The sequence below is a fragment of the Astatotilapia calliptera genome, chromosome 10, assembly GCF_900246225.1.
Source record: "Astatotilapia calliptera chromosome 10, fAstCal1.2, whole genome shotgun sequence".
NCBI classification, from domain to species: domain Eukaryota; kingdom Metazoa; phylum Chordata; class Actinopteri; order Cichliformes; family Cichlidae; genus Astatotilapia; species Astatotilapia calliptera.
The window spans coordinates 3,510,044-3,523,001 of NC_039311.1; positions in this window are offsets into that span (position 1 = coordinate 3,510,044).

Consider the following 12,958-nt stretch of genomic DNA (forward strand, 5'->3'; position numbering starts at 1 on the left):
GTAAATTAACGTAAAATCACTGTAATGTAATAAAACATAATGTCACGGTCCGGGGCAGCGGCCGTGTGAAGAGTGGAAAGGAGGACTCAAATGCAGCACTTACTCAGATGTGAAGGCGATTTATTGACAATATCAAACATAAAGTGGAGATGGCAAAACAGAACTAAGGATGAACTAAACTGGGTGAAACTACACAAAGGAGTGGCAAACCTGAACATGAAGGGAGAACAGCAGGGAGAGCACGCAGGGGATTTCACAGGGTATGAACACAGACGACGCGACGAGGAACAGAGGCAAACACACACTATAAGTACACAGAGAGACACTGGGAAATCACACACAGCTGGACCTGATTAACCTGACGAGACAGGGGAACACTAACACCAGGGACCAATAGAGGGAGCACAAACTCAGAACCCAGTACCTAAAATCCCAAAACACAAACCATCCCAAAACAGCCCATGAATAATAAAGAGAATAATAACAATAAAGAACATAAACACAAAGTCACTGAGTCATGGCCGCAGGACCATGACAGTACCCCCCCCTCAAGGGCTGGCCCCTGACAGCCACAGAAACACACCACCAGACCCGGGCGGGTGGCAGGGGGCCCAGGACGGAGGGACCGGGCCATGACCAAAACGAAGGCCCCAGAGTCCCAAACAAACGTTCACAAAACTCACAGGGGAGTCCGAAGCACAGTTCAGGCGGCCGGCCACGAAGAAGGCCGTGACGGAGCTGAACATGAGGCCCGAGGAGCCTGTTCAGCCTCACGCCGCATCAGCTGGAGGGCCCGAGGAGCCTGTCCAGCCGCCACCTGCGACCACCTCGTCGTCGCCTGGTCCGGCTGCATCCGAGTCTTCGTCGTCGCCTGGTCCGGCTGCATCCGCCTGTGCTTCTGCTACGCCCGGTCCGGCTGCATCCGCCTGTGCTTCTGCTACGCCCGGGCCGGCTGCATCCGCCTGTGCTTCTGCTACGCCCGGGCCGGCCTCTGCCTGTGCTTCTGCTACGCCTGGGCCTGCCTCTGCTTCAGCGTCGCCTGGTCCTGTGCCCTCCGAGCCTCGGCCGGTACGCCTGACACTTGGGCGCCGCCTTCGCCTTCCGCGCGGCCGGCCCCCTGATCGCCTGAGTCGCCGCCGTCGCCTTCCGCACGGCCGGCCCCCTGATCGCCATCGCCTGAGTCGCCGCCGTCGCCTTCCGCACGGCCGGCCCCCTGAGCTCATGGATTTTGGACTGCTGGACCGTTGGCCTCCTGGTCGGCCTCCTGAACTTTTGAACTTTCTCTTGTTTTGCTGTCGGCCTCCGGGGCGGCCACCTGAACCGCTTCGCCATTCGCTCCTGTTCTGCCGGGTTCATGGTCGCCCTCCTGAAGCTGGGTCTCGGACTTTTGTGCCCTTGTTGTTTTGGCCTGTGTGCTTCTGGTGCTTTGTTTTTGGTTTTGTTTCCGGCCCTCCGGCCTGGTCCCCCTCCGCCCGCCCCGGGTGGGTTGTTTTGTGTTTGTTTTCTTGTTGGTTTCGGGCGTCTGGAATCCGCCCTTGAGGGGGGGGCTCTGTCACAGGCTGGGTCTCTGACCCAGCGCTCTGAGTTCATGTTTTGTATTTTTTTCATTTTGATATGTGATTAGTTTTTGTGTCATTTCCTATCTAGCTTTAGTTTAAGCTGTTATTTATTATTGTTCCCTTGGTTTTCTATGTTTTGGGTTCTTGTATTATTCTTCACGTATTAGGTCTGTTTAGTTGTGTTGTCATGTCTAGTTTTAGTATTTCCTGTTTTATTCTGACAGTGTCATGTGTTCTTTGTTCATTGCATTTAGCTTTCCTCCTCCTGGTCCTGTCATTTAGGTTTATGTCAGTCAGCTGTTTCCCCCATGTGTCTCCACTTCCCCTGATCACCTCATGTATGTATTTAAGCCCTCTGTTTTCTGCATGTCATTGTCGGGTCGTCTGTTTACATCACCGCAGTCATGGTTATAGGTTTCGTCTGTTTAATCTCACCTCAGTCATAGTTATAGTTTTTTGGTTCTTAGTACCTTTAGTGTTTTGTTTCTTAGTGTCTTGCCAGTTTAGTGTTTTTTGGTCCCTTGGTTTATTTTCCTGCGGCATCGCAATAAAGCTTCACCTTCTGTTAAAACCTTACTACTCCTCTTCGTCATCTGCTTTTGGGTCCTGTTTCCACACACACACCGGCGCACCCCGCCCTGACACACGCGCTCTGTTTAGACCCAGAGCAAACAATATTGTTTGACTGATGGCCCTTAATATAAAGACTTCGGATTTTACGTTTCCCAATTTTGCTTTAAGTTATAAGTTATTTTGTTATTTACATATGGTCTAATAATGATCCTTATTGCTATTTAAGAGAGGAGCGGTGCTTCAAAGGATAGCTGCAGATTTCTGTCAGAATCTGCAGATTATACAGTACAATAAAATGTTCACGTTTCTCCAACGTTGTCTTCCCAACAGTTTCACTGACATCTACACTGGATGGCCAGGAAGCGTTCGCGATGTCTTCTCCGGCACTTCTCCGGCGCTGATAATGGTGTCTGTCTTGTGTCAGTGACGTAAAAGACGGATTTAATGCGCCTTGACATCAAACAATATCCAGCTATATCCAAGAGCAAAAAGAAGGGGCCTTAAACTGAGCGTTTCGAGTCTAATGCCGAAGCTTTTGACACATGGGTATTACTGAACTTATTTATTTTTTTATGTTGTTCATTTATCCATTTATTTATGTATTTATTTTTAACGAACTCTTCCACAACATGCATTTTTCAGTTCTCTTTGATATTTGTGCATATTGGGGCCCGATGAATGTAAAAACAAAGAATTACCAGATTTTTTTTAATTTTTTTTAGAAAAATAAGAGCCATATATAAGGATATTCGTTTAAAATTTTGATAGAACAGTAGCAGTATAATGTCCTTGTAAGTGGATATCAGGCCCATGTAGAGCAAAATTGAATATTTTAGTCTAAATAACCCAAAATGTGACGTCCACATATGTGGACGCCAGGTCCTAGGAGGTTAATTATTAAGGTCAAAGTGCTATCTACACTTACCTGGCCCCACCTGGTGAAAATGTATTTGCACCCTTTGTTAAATCATGAATTAACTGTGTTTAGTTCAGTGTTACTGACCATAGGGTTCATCTGTTTCACAGAGTATTACAAAAGTAATGTAATTACTAATATAATTAATTACTTTCTCCTTGGAGTAATTAAATAACATACTGTATTACTTTAAAGAAAAGCGTGTAATATGTATAAATGTGACTTATTTTTGAGTAATGACCCCAACACTGATCACAACAAAATGCACAAACCTTTGACCCCCAGCATGCAATTACTTTGCATGAATGTAAAGTCTTTGATATGCTGCTTGTGATGGTAACTCTCAAAGCGGAGCCAATTGGAACCCAACGAGAATTGATAAGAAATCAAATTGTGATATTGGTAAACGAATTGGAATTGCACAATTCTTACCTGTTCCCATCCCTAACCTTATTTTTTTCTTTTGAAAGAAATTGACCTGCCAAGGTCTATATAGCACTGAAAACAAGGAAAATCTTATCTCTAGTCTCTTTTTCATATAATTGCTTTTTTTTAGAAGATGCACTTAAGACTGATGCACATTAAAATACAGCCTGACGTCTTTAATACAAAATCAGAATAGTGCATCTTTCTGTCAAATATAGCTGAAACATACTCTGCATAATTACAGACTGGAGAAAAATTGATATGATCCAGTTTCTTTTGTGAAGTGTTACATGTTTCCCTCTGTTTTCAGTCCTCATGCTAAGCTAAGTTAACTTGTATCTATAAGTGTAGCTCTGCCTTATATCAGTGAACACCCATATGTTTTATATACAGTGTAAGGAAGCAAAACACACAGTTTGCAGTCTTATCATGATTTCAAAAACCAAAACATCTGCCTGTCTTCTTTCCTGTGATATTTTAGGTACACGTGGTGAATGCAGGAGCAGCTGAATTCACTGGCTTAATGTTTTGCAAGCACTATCCTCTACAAGCTTGGTTATAGCTGGGCAGGAAGAAATGTTGCCATCTGCCCCGACTCCCTCATAAGGGCCTCACAGTGGTTTCTGCCAAGAGATGGGGTGCTAAAGCTTGAATTCACAAGAGCGACTAAATAGTGCCATGCTGTGCCTTTAAATCTCCCTCACCAATGTTTCACCTATCAAATATATTCTGTGAGTTAAAGTTGAATAAGAAAAGAATAAATCACAGAATCTAGTGGTTACATTTGGTCATTCAAATGTCACCACAAAGAATATTATTTCATTTTTTTTTAAATTCAGGGGTTGAAAGAAGCAAGTTTATGTTACAAAAAACCCCACAAGGGACAAAAATTGTGTTACACCAGTACACAAAGAAATAAAGCAAAGGATTGAAACAGTTTGCACTACTTTTTATTCTCACACTCATAACCATGCCAGCATCTCTTTTGAGCCTCTCTGCTACAACTTGCATTGGCATTCTTATTTGTGGGCAGAATGTGTCTCTATGAAGATAAACCAGTATTGGCAGATTCTTCATGCAGATGGTTCCCCATCTATCCACTGTTCGTGGTGCCAAGAACTCTTCTTTCCTATGAATGATAACAAGACAATGACAAAGGAATTTGATTTTCTCACGATTTAACAACTATATAAGCATTACTATCTAGCTTTTCTTCATACTTTACCACTCCTTCATAATATCTTCTGTTTTATTAACCCTTTCTGCATGATTGAAAATGCATCACAGCACTATGTATGATGAAATCCCTATTTTATCATTTGCTGTAAGAAAGTTGACTTGCAACCTGCCCAGGCTTACTGCGGTTCTCCCTCTGTATTACTAGTGGAGAGTGCCAGACCTGCAGGGCCTGGTCTCAGTCATAATCAGTAGCAGCTGTCTGTGATCTGTTTGAATCCACAGCTATGCCATTTACTCTGACATTGTAATACTTACGTACTTCATAGAACACAATAGGATTCCCCTCTGGCCTTCACCACCCAATCAAGTTAGCACTCACAATTCCACCAGCCATGCGTTTTCAAATGGTCCCACAGTGGGATCTCCTTTCCACATTGATAAAATTCCTTTTAGTAAGCAATGCCACCAAGTCTGCCAATCTAGAGGCACCTCCCCAGATCTCCATATGACATGTCAACCAAGATGACCTGCAACATCATGGACTTTACAGAACTCAAGGCAAATATTCTCCACCCCAGATGCCACGTCAACAAGGAACTACCTCAGCAATCTCGCCCCCAGTGATGGACGAGTTGTCTCCTGTGTCCCCGGATCCTGCTTTCTCTACAAAAGACATGTCTATATCCTTAGCTGAAGTCAGCAGCACCAGACCTGTAAGCATCCTCTCCTACCATCTGATCCAGCTAACCACCACATGTTTAGAACATAGGGCCACTGATCTGATGATGCAATTCTAAAAATCAATCTAGGATCTCCTGATGACCTACACGCTTATGTTTGAACATGGTGCTCACTTGATTTGCACAAAAGTCCAATAACAGATACCGCTTGGGTTCAGATCAGACAGACTATTCCTCCATTTATGCCCCACCAGGTCTCACTGTTGGTAACATTATTGCTTCGCAACACCCTCATCATCAGTAAAAACCCCACATACAGGCAATAAGCTGAGGGGATACATGGATACTCACAAATATCGCCTCCTCTCACTGATGGCAACTCCAGACTGAACAGAATCCAGCCCCTCTGTGGTTCCAGAGCTCACACTGTGCGTTACGCTGAGTCTGACTGTATCTAACTTTCATGCACCAGCTTAGACTCTTTCTCTACCGGAGTGGTGATGTTCCATGTCACAGTAGCCCTTCTCAACAGCTAATGATCGGACCACTAGGGCCTCCACCCCTGATTGCCGTCAGACCATAGCTGGACTGGCCATCGGGCATACCGGGCATTTGCCCGGTGGGCCGATGGTGATTTTTCATTTTTATGGGCCAATGATTTTTTTTTTTTCTGGTAACGGTATAAACAATGAAAGGTGGTGGATTGGTCAGATGCTGGCCGGTGTGTAAAAATACTTCACAGATTCAGTAACATTAGCAAGTGGTGGAGGCCAGCAGGTGGATGAGAGAAAGGGGAGGCAGGAGGAGGAGAGACCCGAGGCGGCTGCCGGTCCGAGTGTCAGGTGAACTGAACTTCAGGTAAGAAGTTATGACCTGCAATCTATCTGGGTCAGATATAAACCAAGTTTAGGTGGAGTTTATTTTCGTTGTGCTGACTTTTTACAGTCAGTTACAATAACTCTAGCTAGCATGACGGAGTTTCTATACTGCTGGTTGCGTGCTATGATGTTACTGATGTGAACTTTATTTTATTCATAAGGTTCGTTAGTAGAGTTGCCAACCGTCCCGTAAAAAGACGGAATCGTCCCCGCATTCAGAGAAAATATCACGCGTTTTGTATTAAGGTGAAAAGGAACACAGTTTGTCCCGGACTTCAGCTAGAATGGAAAAAAAGACACAAAGCTAGATTTATTCTGTCTTTACGCTGTCAGCTGCCTCTTCTCCTCTCATTCTCTCCCCTCCCTCTCCTGTTTCTACTTCAATAAACATGATCATTAAGATGATCAATGATCAACTGATCAGCTTTTCTCTCTTGTTTGTTTATCGCCCACCTTGCGCCAGAAAGAGGAAACCAGCAGAGGTCGCGTTAAACAACAGCAGCACGTTTAAGCTTGATCAGCTGTTGTTAGAATTTATTTAATTTAATATTTAATATTTAAATTTCAAGTATCAGCTGACCCATATGGAAAAGAAATAGTAAAAACTTATATGATTTACTCATGAAAGTGGCCACTTTCTCATTACTTTCATATATTGTTTTAGTAAGTATCCCAAAACATACAAGTTTCATTATATAATTTTTCAAGGGATCTTACATGTGTTTTCACTCTTGTATGTGCTTTTAATACAAGTTTCACACAAGACAGATACAAACTTTATAAGATTTATATATATCTTTTCCATATGGGAATGTTTGCTGGAGCCACAGCTGTTAAGCTGCTGGTCCCAGGAGATGTCCTTACTGAATCATCAGAACTGAACAGGTGATGGACAAACAGGTTTACCTTTTAGGTGACATGAATGAGTTGAAGGGAAGTTATGAACTGTTTCTGAGAGACAAATAACACCAGGATCCTTTTTTACGCTTACAGCTGGTAACTGTGCAGGGGCGGGTCTAGCAAAGTTTTGCCAGGGGGCCGGGTAGGGCATTAACAGGGAAAAGGGGGGCACAAAGATATACGTTCTTATTCTCATTTAAAATGTCTCGCTTTTATTAAATAATTAACATGTCCGGCTGGATAACCGCTGCTCATCTACAATCACGATGAACACCGGTGTACCACAAGGCTGTGTGATGAGCCCTTTCCTCTACTCCCTCTTCACCCACGACTGCAGACCTGCTGATGGTTCCAACACCATCATTAAGTTTGCAGATGACACCACGGTGATTGGCCTCATCAGTGACAACGATGAGGCCGCCTACAGGGAGGAGGTGGATCGTCTGGCTGAGTGGTGCGACAGAAACAACCTGCTGCTTAACACCAAGAAGATCAAGGAGCTCATCGTGGACTACAGGAGGAATGCTGACCCACATCCACCATCCACATTAAGGGGACGGCTGTGGAGCGTGTGAGCAGCTTCAAGTTCCTGGGAGTCCACATCTCCGAGGATCTCACCTGGACGACCAACTGCTCCAAGCTGGTCAAGAAGGCTCACCAGCGCCTCTTCTTCGTGAGGACTCTGAGGAAGAACCACCTGTCCTCAGACATCCTGGTGAACTTCTATCGTTGCACCATCGAGAGCATCCTGACCAACTGTATAACAGTCTGGGAACTGCTCTGTCTCGGACCGGAAGGCGTTGCAGAGGGTCGTGAAAACTGCCCAGAGCATCACCGGAGAACCACTTCCTGCCATAAATGACATCTACAGGAGGCGGTGTCTGAAAAGGGCTGGGAAAATCATCAAAGACCCCAGTCACCCATCACATGGACTCTTCACCCTCCTGCCCTCTGGGAGGCGCTACAGGAGCCTCTGGACTAAGACCACCAGGTACCGGAACAGCTTCTTCCCCACAGCTGTCAGACTCCTGAACTCTGCCTCCTGACATCTGACCCACGTTAAACTCATGGACTGAACATACACACACCCACAATGGACAACTGTACCCTCAAACACACAATAATAACATGGACTGAACCACCACTCACAACCACTAGCACTTTATATAGCCTCTGTAGAAACTATCTACACCCTCACTTATCTTAACTGCACTACTGTATAGCTCTGTGTAAATAATCATTCTGGTACATACGATAATCTTTAATCCTACAACTGTTTACAACTTGCCATAGTTCCCATTTCTGTATAGCTGTATATCTCAGATTCTGTAAAGTTCTTTATTTCATATTCTGTATAGTTTTTCATATTTATATCCTGTTCATAGCCTGTACATAGCTTGTACTCACTACAGCCTGTACATACTTATAGTTATAGAATATTCACAACATACTTCACACCGTGTACATTATAACATACCATAATAGACCCATTTCTGTAATATACTCACATATCTATATTATTGCTAATATATATTGTAATATATCTATATCACTAAAGCACTTCTGGATGGATGCAAACTGCATTTCGTTGCCCTGTACCTGTGCATGTGCAATGACAATAAAGTTGAATTCTATTCTATTCTAATTCTATTCTATTCTATAATTATCTGAAGATTAGAACCAAAGTTTTTATCTGACGTAAAATGTATAGAAATCATACATATACCAGCAAGACTGTACATCACTGTCACAACAGCGTCTGTTTTCATTCAAAGGCTTTATGGGGGGCCGGTCTCTAGTCAAAATGCCCGGGCTAAGCTTTTGTCCCAGTCCAGCCCTGCGTCAGACACACATTGTTCCTGACTTCTGTGGCATCACCTGCAGGTGTGAGCCTACAGGAGGGCAAGCCTGGCTGGGTCCCATGTGCCTGGCTCCAGGGTTGGGCCCTGGTAACCCTATTTTGGGTAATATCGTCCATTTATTTTTTTTCCTTTCATTAAAGGGTTTTCTGAATCACTTTTTTCTGAGAATGATGTCACCCTTTTTGATGATCTTCATTATTTACCCCCGTGTTGGGCCCACTGATTAACCATGTGACTTCCCAAGTAGTTAAAAATGGCCACTTATGAAAAAATGTATTTGCTGCTGTTTTTGTTTTCTCTATTCATGCTGCTTTTGGATAGCGCAGATACTCTGGCTCCTGCTAATTTCTACATCCTCTCTGATTTAATCTACAGGTTTTACTTTTAATGAGGCAGTTATTTTTCCCTCTCAGGTCTCCATCTCTTTGACATGGCTCTGCCAAAGAATGGTTCATGCTAACCAAGCACTCTTATTATTTGTTTGTTCAAGGTCACAGAACAATCAAGAGATTGACTATGAGCAAGCTCACTGTTTGTGCGTCAGAGGGATATACTGGATTAAGGTACTGGAAGAGCCATGCTGTTAAAGCTTTAGAAATGGCAAACACAATCAGCATGTCTCTACATGCCTCGCATTTTTCTATCATCTGCAAGGAATCGTGGCACAAATGGAAACCCCCAGAGAGCAAAGCAGCAGCAAAATATGATCCCTCTCATGCATCTCTTATGGACATGCGTGCGTTGAACCAAGAGCATCATGACACTCCGTTAATATAAATATTAAAGGTGATATTCTAAGACACCATTACTCTCAAAATCTTTCTCTCAATATGTAAATATTGCATGAAACATAAAGTGCATCTGAGTCTTCCAGGGCCTGAAAGTGTGCCGATCACACCTGAATGGAATATTTTAACCCTGTAGTATTTAGAGTGCAGTAAAAATGTTTTTCTTTATTTATAGTTTTTTAGGTTTTTGTCCTGCATATTTGTCACACTTAAATGTTTCACATCATGAAACAAATTTTTATATTAGACAAAGACAGCAGAGCAAATACAGATACTTCAAATGTTTTTATTTATTAAGGGAAAAAACCTACCCAGACCCACCTGGCTCTGTGTCAAAACCTAATTGTCACCCTTAATCTAATAACTGATTGTCCGACCTTTGGCAGCAAGAACTACAATTAAGATTTCCGATAACAAGTTTTTCACATCGCTATTGTCGAATTTTGACCCATTTTTCTTTGTTGCATTTTTGAATTAATTCAATTTTATTTTATTTTATTTTATTTTATTTTGCTTATGCTATTTGTATATGTACAGCACTGTGTGAACCCTGGTTTTCTGTTAAAGTGCTTTATAAAGCTGGTATGGTATAACAAAGAAAGAGGAAAGAGGAGGTTTTTTGAATAGAATAGAATAGAATAGAATAGAATAGAATAGAATAGAATAGAATAGAATAGCCGTTGTTATTGTACATGTACAACGAAGTTGTGGGTGCTCCACACCAACTGTGCCAGAGTAAAATATAAATAGTAGACAACAGGAATAAATAGCAAACAGGAGAAATATATTCAATAAAGAGGGATATATACAAAACAGCTATAACTGTAGCTACCAGTGAGCATGAAGGACTTTGTTTAAGCTGATATCAAAGCATCTTACTTGGATTAAATCCAGACTTTTTCTAGGCCCCTACAAAATCTTCATTTTATTTGTTTTTAAGCCATTTAGAGGTGGACTTTCATCATTGCACTGCTGCATAATAGAAATGCACTTGAGCATCAGGGAATGAACTTATGGTAAGATATTCTCCATGGTTCCATCAATCATAGTAATCCATCCAGGTCCTGAAATATAAAGCAGAAAAGCAGCCCCAGACGTTCACACTACCACCACCATGTTTGACTGTTGAACTTGAAATGCTACGTTAGTTTTACACCACATAGGATGTCACAGGATGCAAACCTTCCAGAAAGTCCATCACTCCACAAAATGTTTTCCCAAAAGTCTCAGGGACATTTTGGAAAATCATTTAAGACAATCATTTGTGTTCTTTGTGGTCAGCAGTTTTTGCCTTGGAACCATTCCATTAATTCCACTTTTGCTCATGCTCTATCAAAGACAAGCTAGGATCATAGTTTATGCTGTGCAGTGCAGACCTGTAAAACATAAACTGTGTTGGACCTCTACAGTGGAGAAACCAAACAGCCTCCCGATAAATGCATGGCATAACATAGAAGAGCCACCTTGACAGGACAAGACTCAAATGTACATCTGTACCTGAAGTATGCCAGTGTTCACATTTTGGACTGAGAAGACAGATGGTGTGAAAGAAGAATAAAAAATAGGCCACTGCGAACAGAGGTGGTGGCATATGACACCAACTGTCTGCCACATACAATACAGTCTTGAGATTCCTTCTCAGGACTGACAACTGCCATGATTACAAGCATGATTAATAGTGTGTCAGTGATCACCTCCTCCTCAACCTCCACTAGGGTTTAAATACCTGCACTCTACCTCCACCTTTTGGTTTTAGAGCCAAAGAAGCCTTTATGATGAGAGGTGGAACATCTTCAAAAAATGTCTGAAATCTCTTTTTTTTTTTTGTTGAATCATGAACACTAAACATACTCAGTTGGTAGTTGCAGTGTTCACATATATATTGTCTATGCAACCACTTCTGGCCATGGCAAAGCTGTTTGACTAAGCTGTCTGAATGTAATTATCCCGTATCTTATCTTATATTCCTACTGGGAAATCCAGTATCCAAAGTATATAAACCAGTCATTAAAAGTGCAGAAGCATTTACATACAAGACGATGCCCCATGGCTCTTTCCCCCGTCCTTGTGCGTGTATGCTGCAACAAAATCTTCTTCCCAGTGGTGACCCATTTTCTTCTCTGCTGCTCACACGTGTCTCCTCATGTCAAACATGCTTGTACTCACAATAATGACCAGATGGCTCCAATGAAATATCAGTCATGAAGCTTCGTGTCAACAATTGATGCCCTTCCATCAGACATTACAGCAGACAGCTTTACTTACTCTACTCATACACAAAGAAAGAAAACACAAATGCATTCAATAACAATGGATTACTTCACAAAGATATTATTTACTATTTTAACTGCTATGGATGTTTGGGAGAAAATATAAATTACACAACTACATGATTCAAATAAAGGAGTTAAAATATAAGTGGTATGAGCATCTCAGCACCTAACAATATGATAGCAGTGGAGGATGGTTCAAGGTGAAGGTCTTAAAACAGTCAATACCCTGAAAGAAATCTGTGTTATGGAATACAATCGATGGAAACATGGTCTGTAGTGCAGTTGTGAATGATTAGATCATAACTGAGAAATGGAATCATGCAAGCTCAATAATTTACCCAGAGACTCAGAAAAGTTAGGATTATTCTAAAGTGTGCGGTCTGGAAGCTTCTTCTGTATTTTTCCATTGTGCAGATGAACTGACACAGCATGGCGAGAAATACTAATCTCACACCAAGTAAGAGGAAACTCTCCTTTATGGAATTAAAAAAAAAAACACGTAATAGGAATGGTTGCCTTTGCCAGAGGCACTCACACGGAGCTCTCCAAAATTACAGAACACTGTTTATGTATATTGAGTCTCTCCTTGTATGCTTTAATTCACAGTGTTTTACAAAGAGTATTAAGGAGAATGAAGCTGAATGACACTGAATCTAGAAAGATAGATCAAAATAAAGTTGATCCTCCTCCTCAAAACACCCCCCCCCCCACACACACACACACACACAAACACAAAATTAAGGCACTATTTACAACTTTACACTTTGCTACAATTAATTAAAACATCTTTGCAGACTAATACGATGCCTAAAAATCTGTGGATTGACAGAAAATTGAAGTTGTTTGAATAGGTCTGTCTGCATTCTTACAGGATATCTGAATGAGCATCCCAAAGCACGATAGCTGTGTATATTTATGTATGTG